Source organism: Pleurodeles waltl, chromosome 9 (genome assembly GCF_031143425.1).
Source record: "Pleurodeles waltl isolate 20211129_DDA chromosome 9, aPleWal1.hap1.20221129, whole genome shotgun sequence".
NCBI lineage: Eukaryota > Metazoa > Chordata > Amphibia > Caudata > Salamandridae > Pleurodeles > Pleurodeles waltl.
In genome coordinates, this window is record NC_090448.1 from 22327939 (window position 1) to 22340567 (window position 12629).

At 49.0% G+C, this 12629-nt stretch overlaps 1 protein-coding gene across 1 annotated transcript in view; it reads right to left on the minus strand.

The window, feature by feature from the left end:
• PRRT3 (proline rich transmembrane protein 3) overlaps nucleotides 1-10141 on the minus strand; it is a 181606-nt gene extending 171465 nt beyond the window's left edge. Inside the window, exon 1 of the mRNA XM_069206162.1 lies at nucleotides 9985-10141. The gene's annotated coding sequence lies outside the window, so the exon portion shown is untranslated. The remainder of the gene's footprint in view (nucleotides 1-9984) is intronic.
• Between the last annotated feature and the right edge of the window lie 2488 nt (nucleotides 10142-12629).

Sequence of the window (12629 nt, forward strand, 5' to 3'; positions counted from 1 at the left end):
CTAATATACAGAGCTGCCTTTATAAAGCAACACCACCTCAAGTACTATACAGAACTGCCTCCTGAACTTCAGAAGTAACACCATCTTAAGCACTATACATAGCTTCCTTTTGAAATGATACTGAGTCAAGTAATATACAAAACTGCCTCCTGAAGTAACACCGCCTGAAGGGCCCCAGTCGCAGAGCTAATTCAATGTGCACATTAAAATTACACACAAAATAACTCTTAGTGCTGTGTGCAAACTTGTGTTCCGTATACACAAACTTGAATGTACACTCATCAGTTACCTTGCTCACATCTGTGATTACAAGTATGTTGTAATATTACTTTGGAGGAAACGTGCTCCAATCCGAGGAGACCTAGAGCTCCTGGGAGGGAATATTCTTGAAAATGTGAATACATTCAGTTACTTATGAGTGTGGTAGACATTGCATATGTTCCCTTGGCCTATTCTTACTGCAGAAGGAGTCAGGAATTTATTGATGTGAAGGGCTAGAAAACAGGAGTAAATGTGTTTATAAGGTGCAATGAGCAATGAATACCTCCCAAATTGGTCAGTTGTTTACGTGAAGTGACTTCTCAACGGGGAAATATACATTCCCTTTGGGGAAGAAAGGGAAATAAGGTAGCAGGTAAATCTAGCTGTCAGGAGGTATAGCGTTCAATTCTCTTGCTCGCCAAGCAGGACACAGGAAAACAACTTTGCAATGTGGCAGATGGCGGAGTTTTTCCCGCAACTCCACACTTGGCACAACTCTGCCATAGGAGCGGAGTTTACTGCCCATTCCTGGTGGAAACAGGGCAAGGTTGTGGTAACCCGAAGACCACACATTTCTCCTGTTTCCGCATATTACGAGTGATGCGGTAATACTATGGCCATAGTGAGGGAGTACCACCTCAAGCTACCAAATTCTATCACAGTTTGCTGTCGGCAAAGGTTTGTGGCAAAGCATGCAAAATAGTGTGGTAAATGTGCGGTAGAGACATACCGCATACTATTCCACAGCACTTTGCAGTGTAACTCTCGAATGCAGCTGTAATAACATGGGGTAATCTCGATGCTGAAGAAAAGCAGAAGAGAAATGAACCCGGGGGGCTGCAGAGGAAGGGAATCTCTCACAGAAATCAGCCTGGACGGTGAGCATCTGTCAGTCACCATCATCCATTCCAACATATGACCTTCAAGTCAAGGTGCCCCCCCCGGGGGAGATTCACAGGAGCTCGTGGAAAAGCAACATATTCCCACCTAAAGGTTAAAGCTACCTCGTGAGAATAATTCTGACGTTTTAGGACTTCTCGGGACTCCACGAGTACACCAGGGGTTGTGCGACTGTTGCAGTGTCTAAGCGACACTCACACGTGTACCCTAATTGTATCACATGTAAATTACTGCTCCTGAAAATGGAACACAAACCATCTTTTGCACTTTTAAACTTTTATTTGGAGCGAAATATTTTTTCTGCCGCTAATCCCTTTCCGTGAATCAGAGGTGCACGGAGTCCCAAAGGCTTGTTTTCTGTTGCTTGCATGAGGTTTGCGGACAACATTGCAAAGGCAACAAAATATATTGTTTTTTGTCACCTTGGTGTGAAAAACAGGAATTTGTGATAGTTGCATATTTGTCACAAACAACATGGCTCAGCTGAAAAGATATTTCTTCTAAAAACAATTCGTGATATTTTGTTGCACGACCCAACTTGCTGTTCTGGGTCCACTCATAGTAAGAATTATTGCACAATGCTCCTGAAAAAATCACCGGGTAACTGGCGGAATTATGGAGCTTCGTGAAAGTTTACTCGGGAAATAAAGAGTTGTGCCCCCGCCCCCCTAGGCAAAACTCCCATATTTTGGGGGTGCTCCCCCCTTGTCGTAGTACAATTAAACATTTAGGCCCATATTTATACTTTTTTAGCGCCGCTTTTTGACGCAACAGCAGTGCAAATTTACAAAATCCAATTGTATTTTGTAAATTTGCGCCGCTTTTACGTCAAAAAGGGGCGCAAATACGGCGCTAAAAAAGTATAAATATAACCATGTTCTGGGCTGAACACTACTTGCCAAGGGTAAGTGAATACCGCAAAGGTGGCTGTGCGAGTGTTCACCAGAGTTTCCAAGTGAACTCACTCTGGATTTTTTTTTAAAACGCGTGTGATAGGAGTACAAGGAAATTAAATAAGCCTAACAAGGGCACTACCACATTCTGTAAATGTACCATGGGGGTTGCCTCTCATGAATGCAAACACTTCTACACATAAAGTGAAGTTTGGCCTGCAGACTGCTTGGGGACTCGCCCACAGGTGCGTTTCCTCACCTGAAAACTTTTCACCTCCTGTCACTTTGAAGAGGTTGACAAGTAGCGCAAACAAAAATCGATATTAAACACTATATTTTGAAGAGTTCTTGTATGTGAACCAGCTGCTGCCCCTTCCCGGGGAGGGCCAACTCCAGATGTACCTTTAAATGACAAGGTGGTCCCTGTGCCCTCTCCTGGGCTCATTGTAATATCGTGTCACAGGTACAAGGTGTTCCTGCCCTGGGTCACACCTTATCACACGGGTCACCAGCTGCCAAGGGGAGCCAAAAGGCAGTTTATCAAAGGTTGGAGAACCTGTCAGAGACATCAATGTCCCTAAAAACTGAAGAGGCGGCGGCTTGTAAACTGGGCCTTAGGGAGAGGTCAGAGGTCCCAAGTGGAGCTGCGTGTTCTCAAAAGAGGCAGTGAATGCAAGGACAGCCTCTGCAGGCAGATGGGGTCAATGCATTGGACGATGGCTGGGACAGAGACCCCCACCCCTCCCTCGCCCCCCACCCAGTGCCTGGACAGCAAGGGTAAAGCTGGACACCATGGAAGAAGTCTGTGGAAACTTGAAGGGAGCTCGTGACAGGTGCGAGCAGAAAAAAAAAAAAATCACTTCCCATTCTGGTAGTGTAGTGCTTGTCCGTGGCCTTTTGGCACTAGAAATGTAAAACTAAGAGGTCAAAGGGGATATGTATTGACAAAGTCAGTAGCTTCGGCTTTTAAATTGCGATGCACGCACAATATTCATTATAACATGTGCCTTACATATGGTTTGGATATTCACATTTCTAATTTCTGAAAGAAAAAAAAGAAAAAGGAGTTGTTCCGATCACGGAAGGATGAAAGGCGGAGTCGGCCTTGCAAAGATTCGAAGTTGTGACATGCAGACCATTGCAACTGTCAGTGGTGACTTTAGCTCACTGAGCCGCCTTCTGGGCGTGAAATATTCATGTAGTTACGCAGTCATAGGATGGTACCTACGGACATCCATGCACAGACCATCCGACATGCAGTCACTTACATACACGGTCCTGAAACACGACGAGGGTCACGTCCATTGCTTGATGGTACTTTACTTGACTTTGGGGTACCCTTGCAGACATCACTTCTAATGGGAGAAGGGGGACCCCTGCTTCCGTGCACATTCAACCATGGCACTGTCTGACATGATCACCTTTATGTAGCAATGCACAGCTCCGAGTGAACATTCTAGCCTTGGCCTCTTTGCTGCTGATCTCACTTTAATACTTAAGTACCATTGCAAATACCTTCATTGCTAACACGAGATACACTCGGGTTTGCAGACCACTTCTCCAAGACTAAACACTTTGAACCCAGTTCTGGACTTCCCTTTAGCGAATGATTACCAGGTGCATTTGTTAATCGAAGCAAACAGACTACAACTCCCAGAATGCACTGATTCGTTCAGGTTACACGAGTAAAAACACAGTGTTTGTCATAAATGACGCAAATAAGCAATATATTTCATTTTCTCATCTTCCTGCTTTCAAAGGTATACGAATTTGCTATTGGACACAAGATGTAAACATTCCCGAAAATGACGTATCTGCTGTCATTTATACCTTTTGGTAGCTTCGAAGGAATACATCACTGTAATGTGTCGGTGTACCATGTAGGGCTCTGCTCTGAATGTACTGCCTTGAGACGTAGGCGTGGTTGTCGCAGGTATCGCGACATACACCTGCCTCGAAGGACTCTCCGATCACACAACTCTTTGTTTTTCTCGGTGCCAGTGAAGCACCAATGAAAACAACAGATATCGTGCCAACCAATCAGCAGCAGCAATTCCGCTGCCAATCTCCGAGGCTCTTCTTGTGTGATATATGTGGGGTTCCAACTTTCATGGAATGTAGTTTTGACATTTTAGTCTCTATTTATCAATATTTTTTTGGCTCAATTCACCTGTATTCATCCATATTTATTTTTACAGTAAAAAATGAAGGTGCAATGGGTATATTGTCACATTGAACCAACAAATGTTTACTCATCTTTGAATGTCAAATGAGTTTTTGCCATGTACAGTAACCTACCGTCATTTAAAATAAGTTGCATTGTAGAACAGCTGAAACCGCTTTAGTGCCGCGGTTATTTAAGCGTTCTGAGGAACTCTTTTTTTAAACTCCCCTCCCTGTTCATCTGCGGATTGTAACTTAGGAAGCATGACTGACAGCAGTGAAAATCATACCAAAGATAACCTATTTTCTGTATTTTTCCATATTTAAAAATAAATACAAACAGGAAAATAGATATTTTTCTGTCTGTATTTATTAGGCCTGGACGGAACTCACCGAGTTTCACTTCACGGAATTCCATGGAGCTACACAAAAACTTTGCAAGACTCCGTGGAGTTCTGTGAGCAGTAGAATTCCACCTTGTTGCGTTGCTTGTGTTGTTTTTTTGCGCCGGGAGCCTGAACCGCGCTGTAAAATCAGCACAAACAGCACCACGTGGGACGCTGAAGGGAACCGCTTCTTCTACTCGAGCAACAGCTTTCTCAACTCCAATGGTCGCAAACTGCTGCGACGGCCTGCATTGAAAAAACTTGCCGGGAGGCGTTCTAGCGCCTGAAATTCGTGCTAAGGGACGCAAAGTCTCAATCATGGTCACCAACATGAGCTGCACACAAAAAAAAAAAAACTTCACCACTCACTGTTGTCGGAGTTTTGCTGGAACGCAGACTGTGCAAAACTCACCCAACTTTGCTGGCGGAGCGGAAATTTTTATCACCCCTAGTATTTATCTGTAAAAATCAGTAAAAACAGAAAGCTGGAACCGTTAATTATATGCAACAATTTGACATAACTATGGAAATCGCCATTCATCATGTTATGTAGAACTCTTTTTGTTGGAAGCCTGATATAATAATGGTTATACATCTCAGTGGGTTGAGCACCTGCTATAGAAATCTGTACGCAGTCTGCGGACCACAGGATCCTGACAGGTCTCCCACTCCTGTTACTCCTCCCTTTGCATTCTGGTACTTGTAGTTATGAATTTAGACTGGGCAAAATACAACCACGTGCTACAGACTGCAGAGAGATATCAGGGGTGGAACAAATTCTTTATGGATACCTGTGAGTTCTGGCTTCTGTCCCTACAAAGGGACAAAGACAGCAAAAGATCAAATACTGTTCAAATGAGTAAGCATAGCTGCCAAGCTTTCTAGGTCGAGCATGACTATTTAGGCTGTGCCCTTTTTTCTAAGAATTCTGGGACTTGTGGTCTTGGTTTTATGCTGGGTTAAATGCAACGATCAGTCCCAGATTCTAAGAAAAAAGTCCGCATCCGCAGAGCCACCGCCGGAGGAAGATCCTTCTCCTACCTGGCAGCCAAGACATGGAACTCCCTCCCCATCCACCTCCGGACAACGCAAGACCATCTCGCCTTCAGGAAGCAACTCAAGACCTGGCTGTTCGAGCAGTAGCGTTTCCCCCCCCCCCCAGCGCCTTGAGACCCTCCGGGTGAGCAGTGCGCTATACAAATGCCTTTGATTGATTGATTGATTGACTGGCCTAAATAGTCTCGCATGGACCTGGGAAACGTGGCAGCTATGATGGTAAGACTGGTACCCTCAAACTGGGCCACTGGAATTATGCAATTGTGCGGCCACAGCGACTTTTGCATAATTATACTTTCGCTGCATTCGCCACATAATCCATCACCTGCCACATAATCACCAGATTTTGGCAAAAAATTGTGTTTCTTGCTCAAACGGTTCAAATGTTACCAAAAATGCAAGGACACCTGTTGCTGCCCAATAGAAGGCCCTTTGGAAAGCTGGACTGATCACCTTTCGGTTGCTTATTACTACATTTTGGGTGGTAAACTGGTACTAACGAGGTGCATTCAATGCCCAGACAATGTCACCAAGCTTAACAAGCATTTGCAACGCAATGGGCCTCGCGTTTGCTCGAGTTCGAGCTATTAGTGTTATCAATTTCGAACTAAACAAATTGAAAATGAAAAGTAAAACAGTTGACAAAATGTGAACCGATTCAAAGCGCCACGGCCGCCATGAGCGCGACAGAGAGACATATCGGCAAACGTGCAGTTATCCATGAAACAGGGTCGATGGGCAAGGCGGTAACAAAACTGCCCCAAGGAGGGACAAACGTAAAGCATTTACCAATCATAACAAAGGATTTTTGAAAGGCCAGCCCATGAACGAGTGACAGTGATGGGTGGGTGTGGTTAAAAGCCCACAGATCTATTACAATAGGCCAGAGCGCCTGAGCGTTCCACCTAAAAATGAATAAATACCGAAGTAATACTATGCCAAAATGTGCTGCATAATTTGCCTTTTCTTGCCGCATAATTTACTCAACCCTGCCGCACAATTTGGGCCTCTCCTGCCACATAATTCCAGTGGCCCCGCCTTGGCTTGCAGAATAGTTAATATTGTTAACTTAACGTTTTATGGTGTAACCCTCCCCCCGACAATATCCCACCACCCTCCCCAAGTGAGAATGTTCACCATCGAGGCACAGGACCAAGCAGAGGGAACAAACCCCAAGCCGACTCCAGAGAATTAGAAGGAATAACAAACCGGAGGCTGAGAGAGGGCGGCCCTGAAAGCGAGGGAACCCGACACCGGCGCAGAGAGCGTGGAAGACGAAGGAACCCACTGAAAGGAAAAACCCCGTGTAAACACCAGAACAACTGAAGGCAGCGGCGAGCCTGGGAAACTGCATTTAAGACACATGGAACTCATACACTCTGATTATTTCGCACACTTTCACAGACCATGATGCTTTGTTTTTTGGGACATACCTGGCAGTGTTTGGGGCTCGTGATGGGGCAGATGACGACATGTTGTGCGCTTTAATGTAGCGCTTGGTACCTCGTTTTTGCTTTTTCCATTTCGTAGCGCTTTAAATAATAAGTAAGGATGTCATATCACTACATAAGCATAATGGATACCTGATTCTTTTCATTTAAGGACACAGTGCATCCTGGGAGTTGTAGTCTGGTCTGCTTTAACTGAACTAGTTGTACCTCTCACCTGAAAGGTGCGCCCCCCACTGGAGTAAGAAAGGTAAGTCTGCCAGGTTTAAATTTAAATTGTATTTGTATAGCGCTTACTACCCTCTGATGAGGCATCAGATCGCTTTAAGGTGAGTAGCGTGATACCCGGGAGCCTAAAGTTGGTGGTCAGTCTAACAGATTTTGGGGTTAGTTTTGCATGTTCATTCAATGCATTCAGTCCAGTTTCTTTGTGGTACATTGTTGACATAGATATGATTATTAGAGGGGGCTGTGAGAAGCACTTGCTTGCTGGAATTAATAGACCTTGTTATGGTTTCCAAAAAGCGCTTTAAGGCAGATGGGGTGAGATTTTACAGTAACTTGTTTACAGGAAAGGTAGAGAGAAGCTGAGGTCAGTTTAAAATACAGAAGTGATCGCCGGTCAATTTTTCATACAGGATATTATTTATTATAGCACTTTGAGAATGTGTGCAACTTGTGGGAGTAAACCTGTTGAAAGGGTTTCAAACTTTGCTCCAAAGGAATGTAGCTTACACATTCCTTTAGGAGGCACTTGAGGGGGGGACACAAATACACCTCAGTGAAAAAAGGAAGCTCATTACTTGTTCAGGCCCCCAAACAGCACGACTAAAGAGACTCTTTTTATATAGCACTAGAACATATTTAATACTATAAAATATTGTTACGGTTTATGCAAAACATATGCACTATAAATAATATATAAATTATAAAAACTATGTTATGTAAACACGCACCAACTTAAAAATATAAAAAGGCAATTGCTGGACACATTGGAGCAGCAATTAGAATATTCAGTGCATGTTTGTCACCCATTCTAGGTCTGGTTCGGACGGTGCTGTCCCCCGCGTCCACCTGGAGAGCCCCCACCCCGAACAGACACCATGCCGAGCAGAATGGATGTCTGGGATCACCTTCCACTTCCGGGATCTACCTCGCCCCCTAGTCGAGGTCACTGAAGACCAGGGTAACAGCAAGTCAAGGTTGGAGCCTAGCAACTCAAGGCTGAGGTCATGTGGTCAGGCCGATGTCAGCAGGTCAAGGTCAGAGTCTCAGCAGGTCAAATCTGAGGTCATGGAGGGAGGTCAGGGCAGATGGAGATTGTGGTCAGAGCAGGCAGAACACTCAGTTTACCTCTGTCATGCATAAGCACCTCATCCACTCCAGGTTTTGCTTGGAATTCTGGGACTTGTAGTTCTGTTTCCCTTTACAAAATCAGGAGTACAAGTCCCATACTTGGAACCAAAATACCCGGACACAATGAGTTACATCATATCTGCCAAGTTTCCCAGGCCAATCAGTGACGTGCTGCTCCGGTCCAGTTCTTTTTTCTTTGAATTTTGGCACTTCTAGTCCTATCTTATAATGAAATAAACAAGCGTACAATTCCCAGAATTCAAAGGGGAAAAAACGTAATGGTGCAGCACACCACGCATGGACCTGCGAAGCTTGACAGGGCTTAAGATGCATGGGACAGACATGGGAAATTGTAAGCTCAGGTCACGGTCATTGCCTTGTCCAAATCAATGTGACGTTGGTGTACAGGTTGTTACGCGAATAACACACGTACCCGAAAATGGCAGTCTGTGTACATCGAAGCTCCAGGTATGGGTGCCTAATGTCAGACGGGTGTGGAGCGATCTGGGCACAGGTGATGATGTCAGCTACCTTAAAGGTGCACTAGATACAGCCCTCGGACAGATGAAGGGCTGAGTCGGCCCCACCAAGAATCTATTCATACCTAGAGCCCTGCAGCGCGCAATTGACGTCGGCCCAGAGGCGCTTCAAGGCTCTGTGGCCAAATATGTGAGCAGCCTCGCACGAGTGCTGCTGAAAACATCCGGGTCAAGGGTTCAAATCACTGTTCCCAGGCAGGTGCTGACAGCCTTTCATCCTTCCAATGGTGGTACAAAGAGCAATAACAGGTGATTGTAAACACTTTGCATATAAATGCGCAGGCTGTGTAAAGAGTTTATTATTTAAACAAAAAAAATCATCTGATAACGCAGAAAAATACTGTTAAAATGGTGTAAGATTAACAATTTCCTGAGAACCAGGGATTGGAAAGTGTGTGTGTGTGTGTGTGTGTGGTGGGAGGGGGGGGAGGGAGAGAATCTGAGAAAGTAAGTAAGTAAGTAAGTAGACAGCCACGGGGGAGGGGGGCGCTGGTAGTTTTTGGGGCCACGAAGGGCCTTTCCTCGGCTCTAAAGAACGCAGACCGAAGAGATATGTTTCAATAAACACGACACAATACCGCAGCCCCCGTTCAGCACCTAAAAAATACACAGGCGCTTCGACGCCTCCTCAAGGGTAGTAAGCGCTATAGAAATACATATATAATCTCACAAGCGTTCCCGCACGTGTGCACCCCCAAATACCCCTATCTGCGTGTCCAAGTCTCTCTTCAGTGCTCTGTTTCCCTCTCCCTCCGTCTCTCTTCCCTGGCCCTCACCCTCCTCTCCAATACCCCACTCTTTGGCTCCTTCCCCCCCTCCCCCCCCCCCCCCTTCGGCCTGTCACCCGTCTCCCCAATACCCCCGTCTTTGGCTCCTCTCCCTCCCCCTCCCTGTCTCTTCGGCCCCTCACCCGTCTCCCCAATACCCCACTCTTTGACTCCTCTCTCAGGCATGAAATGTCACAATGGTCAGTCTAACTAACCTCAGTGTGGCGTGAGCCCTCCTCAGCGGTCATCCCTCCAAGTGCCCAGGGTCACACAGGGCGCTGCGCATCCCTGGGAGATTCCCGGCGCCGCCCGCGCTCCTAGCAGTCAGTCTGCTCTCTGGCTGCCGCAGCAGATCTCCCTCACCTCCCCGTCCCTCCCTCTCTCCCTCCAATAATCCCGGACTCACAGCCCAATGAGAGCTCAGTCACACCTCCAGGGCTGAAGTCAGCGCCTCCTTAACCCCTTCTCCCCCTCTCCTGTCCGCTCCCGGAGAATGAAACCCAAACTCACCTTCTCTGAAGGATCCCTCCACCCACTCTACAAGCAGGAAGCGCTTTGGAGCGATTTCAGTCCCGAAGCGGCCCTATGTCAGTCGTTTCATTCATTCGCTGCCAGGAGGAGAAGAATGTTCCCTGGAGGGCGGATGCGGGCCCCGTGGGCCCTCCGCTGAGGGATGGAGGGGGGGGAGGGGTGTCTTCTCGTGAGAATCCCCAGCAGAACAGTGTACAGAAGTCACCGGCAGTGTTAATATTATGAGTGTCCCATTAATGCAGCAGCAGCAGCGCCGCCCACTCCCCTGTGTGCAGCCAAGATCACAGCAGCGTTTGCGCAGGGATGTAGGGATGCAGGCAGCAGCGCAGCTCACTCCCCTGTGTGCAGCCAAGATCACAGCAGCGTCTGCGCAGGGATGCAAGAATGCAGGGATGCAGCCAGCAGCAGCGCCGCCTGCTCACCTGTGTGCAGTCAAGATCACAGCAGCGTCTGCGCAGGGTTGCAGGGATGCAGGCAGCAGCAGCGCCGCACACTCACCTGTGTGCAGCCAAGATCACAGCAGCATCTGCGCAGGGATGTAGGGATGCAGGCAGCAGCAACGCCGCCCACTCACCTGTGTGCAGCCAAGATCACAGAAGCATCTGCACAGGGATGCAGGGATGCAGGGATGCAGCCAGCAGCAGCGCCTCCTGCTCACCTGTGTGCAGCCAAGATCAGAGCAGCGTCTGCGCAGGGATGCAAGGATGCAGGGATGCAGGCAGCAGCAGTGGCGCCCACTCACCTGTCTGCAGCCAAGATCACTGCAGCGTCTGCACAGGGATGCAGGGATGCAGGGATGCAGGCAGCAGCAGTGCCGCCCACTCACCTCTGTGCAACCAAGATCACAGCAGCGCCTGCGCAGGGATGCAGGCAGCAGCAACAGCGCTGCTCACTCACCTGTGTGCAGCCAAGATCACAGCAGCGTCTGCGCAGGGATGCAGGGATGCAGGCAGCAGCAGCGCCGCCCACTCACCTCTGTGCAGCCAAGATCACAGCAGCGTCTGCGCAGGGACGTAGGGATGCAGGCAGCAGCAGCGCCGCCCACTCACCTGTGTGCAGCCAAGATCACAGCAGCGTCTGCACAGGGATGTAGGGATGCAGGGATGCAGCAGCAGCAGCGCCGCCCACTCACCTGTGTGCAGCCAAGATCACAGCAGCGTCTGCACAGGGATGTAGGGATGCAGGGATGCAGGGATGCAGCAGCCCCGCCCACTCACCTCTGTGCAGCCAAGATCACAGCAGCGTCTGCGCAGGGATGCAGGGATGCAGGCAGCAGCTGCGCCACCCATTCACCTGTGTGCAGCCAAGATCACAGCAGCGTCTGCTCAGGGATGCAGGCAGCAGCAGCGCCGCCCACTCACCTGTGTGCAGCCAAGATCACAGCAGCGTCTGCTCAGGGATGCAGGCAGCAGCAGCGCCGCCCACTCACCTCTGTGCAGCCAAGATTACAGCAGCCTCTGCGCAGGGATGTAGGGATGCAGCAGCAGAGCCGCCCACTCACCTGTGTGCAGCCAAGATCACAGCAGCGTCTGCGCAGGGATGCAGGCAGCAGCAGCGCCGCCCACTCACCTGTGTGCAGCCAAGATCACAGCAGCGTCTGTTTAGGGATGCAGCAGCAGCAGCGCCGCCTGCTCACCTGTGTGCAGCCAAGATCACAGCAGCGTTTGCGCAGGGATGCGGGCAGCAGCAGCGCCGCACACTCACCTGTGTGCAGCCAAGATCACAGCAGCGTCTACTCAGGGATGCAGGCAGCAGCAGTGCCGCAAACTCACCTGCGTGCAGCCAAGATCACAGCAGCGTCTGCTTAGGGATGCAGGCAGCAGCAGCGCCGCCCACTCACCTGCGTGCAGCCAAGATCAGAGCAGCGTCTGCTCAGAGGTGCAGGGATGCAGGCAGCAGCAGCGCAGCTCACTCACCTGTGTGCAGCCAAGATCACAGCAGCGTCTACTCAGGGATGCGGGCAGCAGCAGCGCCGCCCACTCACCTGCGTGCAGCCAAGATCACAGCAGCGTCTGCTCAGGGGTGCAGGGATGCAGGCAGCAGCAGCGCAGCTCACTCACCTGTGAGCAGCCAAGATCACAGCAGCATCTGCTCAGGGATGCAGGCAGCAGCGCAGCCCACTCACCTGCGTGCAGCCAAGATCACAGCAGCGTCTGCTCAGGGATGCAGGGATGCAGGCAGCAGCGCAGCTCACTCACCTGTGTGCAGCCAAGATCACAGCAGCGCCTGTGCAGGGATGTAGGGATGCAGGCAGCAGCGCAGCTCACTCACCTGTGTGCAGCCAAGATCACAGCATCATCTGCTCAGGGATGCAGGCAGCAGCGCCGCC